Source organism: Scylla paramamosain, chromosome 12 (assembly GCF_035594125.1).
Source record: "Scylla paramamosain isolate STU-SP2022 chromosome 12, ASM3559412v1, whole genome shotgun sequence".
Taxonomy (NCBI): Eukaryota; Metazoa; Arthropoda; class Malacostraca; order Decapoda; family Portunidae; genus Scylla; species Scylla paramamosain.
In genome coordinates, this window is record NC_087162.1 from 21,480,448 (window position 1) to 21,485,447 (window position 5,000).

General features: G+C 39.8%; 1 protein-coding gene across 4 annotated transcripts in view; it reads right to left on the reverse strand.

Annotated features, from left to right (window-relative positions):
* The window catches only part of LOC135106094 (RING finger protein 37-like), a 350,223-nt gene that overhangs the window by 316,057 nt on the left and 29,166 nt on the right, over window positions 1-5,000 (reverse strand). The gene's annotated exons all lie outside the window — the stretch shown is intronic.

Here is a 5,000-nt window from a genome sequence, read left to right on the forward strand (position 1 = left end):
AGAGAGAGAGAGAGAGAGAATGCTTTTCATCTTTAATGCGCGCGCCCACACACACACACACACACACACACACACACACACACACACACACACACACACACACACACACACAATAACCCGTACATTAAAATATTACCGACAACGATTCAGTGACTTGAAAGTATGATTCATTGAACGAAACAAACAAAATAAAGGAACAAGTACATAAAAATGAATAAATAAACGTAACAGCGTCCCACACTTCGCAATATTTACCTGTGTGTGTGTGTGTGTGTGTGTGTGTGTGTGTGTGTGTGTGTGTGTGTGTGTGTGTGTGTGTGTGTGTGTGTGTGTGTGTGTGTGTGTGTGTGTGTGTGTTCCCATCTTCCTCATCCTTTTTTTCTTCTTTCATCTTTTCTTATATTAATAGCCGGTAATAATAGTAAGAGGAAGAAGAGAAAGAAGAGATGGAGGAGGAAAATGAGGAGAAGGAAGGGAAAGAAGAAGAGGAGTAACAAGGAGAAAAGAATGAAGAGGAAAAGAAATAACCGCGCTTGGAGGAGGAGGAGGAGGAGGAGGAGGAGGAGGAGGAGGAGGAGGAGGAGGAGGAGGAGGAGGAGGAGGAGGAGGAGGAGGAGCTGTTGTTGATTCAGGGAGTCAATTAAAGCCCATGAGACCAAGGAAGAAAAACACTGCCCTCCCCCCACCATCCCCCAACACACCCCAACCCTCTCTCCACTCCCTCCACATCCTCCCTCCACACCCTCCCTTCCAAACCACCACCCCTCCACACACTCCACTCCACCACTCCTCCACACCCCCACCCTCCCTCTCTCTTCTGTATCAATTAATTTATTTACTGGCGCTCTCGATTTTTTTACTCTTTTCTTTCTACTCGTCCCTTTTTTACTTACTTTCATTGTTCCCCTTTATAGGTCGAGTTTATTTTATTTTCACTGACTTTTTTATTATTCTTTCTATCTCTTTCTCAGTTTCTTTTTAGCCAGATGTCATTGTGGCTGTCAGACTGATTTTTTGTTTAATATCCCCTGTTGTTTCTTTCACGTTTTTTGTGCACGTATAGAAAATGGAGGACAAATAACCTCTCGATGAATTTACGTACGTCAGAGAGAGAGAGAGAGAGAGAGAGAGAGAGAGAGAGAGAGAGAGAGAGAGAGAGAGAGAGAGAGAGAGAGAGAGAGAGAACAAAGAATACAAAGCGTGCACCGTAACAAGCTTAACATACATACGTATTGCCAAATTTCATGTCATACACAAAATACAAAAGAATACAGAACATTTAGACTTGCGCGCGCGCGCGCACGCACACACACACACACACACACACACACACACACACACACACACACACACACACACACCACCTACTTTATACGAATGGAAGGGCAATGTATGCTTTTATTTATGTAATTTGCATTCTTTGTTCATAACACGGCTCGTCCTCGCATTTCAACGTATTATTTCGCCTTTCCCTAGGAAGTAATGGATAATATTTGGATTTTCAAGGGTGCCTCTGTTATTGTGGTAGTCTGATAAGGTTTCTACATCATCAGAAAAACACCCACGAGAACTAATGAGATTCGTCCCTATAATCTTTATAGGAAACGTTCTTACGAGAGCCTTTCTTTCGTTCCTGTGATGGTCTGGCAAGGATTCTGCATCATCAGTGAGAAGTACCCATGAGAACTAATGAGTTATTATCTCTGTAGCCTTTTAAAACAGTTGTTACGAGCGGAGGAAGCGTTTAGGAACAAGAACTAAAATCTTACCGTATATTGTGAATCTATCACTTATATTCACTTCTTTTACAGTTCGTCTCTTTTGTCTCTTCCGGAGTGCAGGGATGTCAGAGTAGCTTCTAATATCAAATAATTAACTGCATTCCCTCTTCTAGCAAATTCCACGTCATGTTAAAAGGATTTCTGAAGTTCACCCATAAATCAATACATAATCCTGAGGCAACGAGGATGCTGCTTTGATATGCTTAGCTCAGCATTTTTGTTTCCCCGGGCCAAAGTTAAGACAGTAAGTGCCCTGTTAAGGCTTTTGCACCAAGTTCCTGCATTAGTTTGGGAGCCTCACCCCGCGATTGCGACTTTTCCGGCCTCATCTCTCTACTGCTTGGAATAATACAAGAAAAAGAGTATGGGAACTTTCCTTGTCAAGCATGTTAGCCACACGCGCACCCCTCCTCCCTCATTTCACCCTCCCCCCACACACACACACACAAACACAGACACTGGATTAATCTAGCCATGTACAGCTCAATACAAATTAAATTTAAACTTACGCAAACCTTCACTACGAGAGAAACTGAATTAGCCTTGAATTAGACTGACAGTACCGTGATGATATTAATGCCAAAATTAAACAAACGCTTACCAAATACGTGAGAGAAAGAAATACGACAGGCAAATTGAATAAGCCGTGATTAACCATTAGAGGAGCCACTGGCCTAACCTCATTAAATACTGCATGACGGGTAGCAGGCCTGGGTGTGTTATGCAGCACCACATTCCTCGTTTTCTTTTTAATACGTGGAGGAGGCCAGCCCATGAGCACGAAAAAAAAAAATAAATAAATAAATAAGCCTGTTAATTTGCCACTCAAAAAAATAAATAAAAATAGGAGAAAAGAAAAAAGTTAGAGAAAAAATATAAAGTAGTCAAGCTCAGCAGTCGAGTAAACTGCTTTCACTTTCAACGTGTTTTGTTTGTCTTCTCCTTCACTCTTCACTCCTCTCATCTGCTGACTGACAGTATCCTTACAATGCCTCACAACTCGCACACTCTTAGTTTATCAGAGATATTAAGACTGAACCATTTTGGACATTGTGTGTGTGTGTGTGTGTGTGTGTGTGTGTGTGTGTGTGTGTGTGTGTGTGTGTGTGTGTGTGTGTGTGTGTGTGTGTGTGTGTGTGTGTGTGTGTGTGTGTAAGAGGGCCACTAGACAAGGCCAGCAAAAATTTTGAATTAAAAAAAGGACCGCTTAATGCCAGTTCCCACAGAGATGTCAGATAAAATGAAAAAATAAATAAATAAAACAGACGATAAGTGGTTTTACCTATATACAAGTACTACTGCATGATAACTTAAACAAAGGGGGCAAACCGTTAAGTTCATTTACCACATGGAAAACATCAGGGAAGCTGCAAGAAGCCATCAGGCCTACCCGTGGCAATCCTGTATAGAAGAAAGACACCTATACCCCCAATCATCCCCATCCATAAATCTATCTAATCTTCCTTTAAAGCTCCCTATTGACTTGGCTAAGATTCACTATTGATTCGAGTAAAGCCTCATATTGACTCGACTAAAGCTCCCTACTGACGCGGCGATACTGTGAGTGAATTCGATAGCTGTATTACTGCATGTTGCTCAACTCAACTCAAGAAACAAACATGCCAGGGCGAAAAGTTTGTTAGCTAGTGTTGTCTCCTCTCTCCCTCGCAGAAATAAATAAATAAATAACAAAATACAACAAGTGTTTTAACTAAATAAAATAAATAAAAAATCGTGATATTTGTTACAACTACGGCCTTCCATCATCTCTTCCCTAATCTCTTCGTGAAGGACTAAAAGTTTAATCCGTACAATCTTTATTCCTGAAAACTCCATTAATTATACGTATTTTCAACTAAAAAAATAATAAAAAAAATAATAAATAATAAAACTACAAATTCACGATACGCTTTCCAAAAACAGTATTCCGTAATCTCTTCAGTACAATCTAAACACTTTAAAGCCCCATGAATTATACATATTTTCTATTCAGAATCAACAAATGAATAATAAAAACAAAAAAAAGTCGCGATACGCCTTCCAACAACAGCCTTCCCTAATCTCTTTCTTATGACCTTTGTGCAGGACTAAACACTCAATCTGTTCTAGTTAAATCCTCTAAAACAACATTAATTACACATATTTTCCACTCTAACACAGCTTTCCCATTCTCCCTTGCAACCCCATTTTTTTTTTCTGTATCACTAGAGTACCTATATTTTTTTTTTTGTCTTCCAGGTTTTAACTCGGGGATAAAAATATATAAAGAAGTTAATCTATTCACTCATTATTTAACCATTATTTTTCTAACGTCAACTTATTCCAGGAAGAGGTAAAATTTTAGACTGTTTTATATTTCGAAATTTCTTCCTACCCTCTCCCGCTTTGTGTGTGTGTGTGTGTGTGTGTGTGTGTGTAAAAATAATAATAATAATAATAATAATAATAATAATAATAATAATAATAATAATAATAATAATAATAATAAACGGTTTATTATTTAGGCAGTTGACAAACTGAAAATGTACATAGGGAATGGGAAAAACTTAACATTAATCCTAAAGGTAAGTCTAATCTAGGAGTGTGTGTGTGTGTGTGTGTGTGTGTGTGTGTGTGTGTGTGTGTGTGTGTGTGTGTGTGTGTGTGTGTGTGTGTGTGTGTGTGTGTGTGTGTGTGTGTGTGTGTGTGTGTGTGTGTGTGTGTGTGTGTGTGTTCACTAGATGCAAGATTCCTACACTCTCTACGTGTGTGTGTGTGTGTGTGTGTGTGTGTGTGTGTGTGTGTGTGTCTGTGTGTGTGTGTGTGTGTGTGTGTGTGTGTGTGTGTGTGTGTGTGTGTGTGTGTGTGTGTGCTGGCAAAATGTTAGACTACCAAAATTAAATTGAAATACGAACGAGAGAGAGAGAGAGAGAGGAGAGAGAGAGAGAGAGAGAGAGAGAGAGAGAGAGAGAGGAGAGAGAGAGAGAGAGAGGAGAGAGAGAGAGAGAGAGGAGAGAGAGAGAGAGAGAGAGAGAGAGAGAGAGAGAGACCAGCACAAGAAAAACATTCACTCTCGCAGATGAAAAAAAAAATTTCACCTCGGATCATTTCTTCCTTTAATAACCTCAATTTTCTTTCTCTTCTTTTTTTTTCACTTTTATCACGATATTCCCTTTCCCATCCACCATTAGTTCGTCTTTCCTTCCTCCTCCTCCTCCTCCTCCTCGTTAGCACTACCAT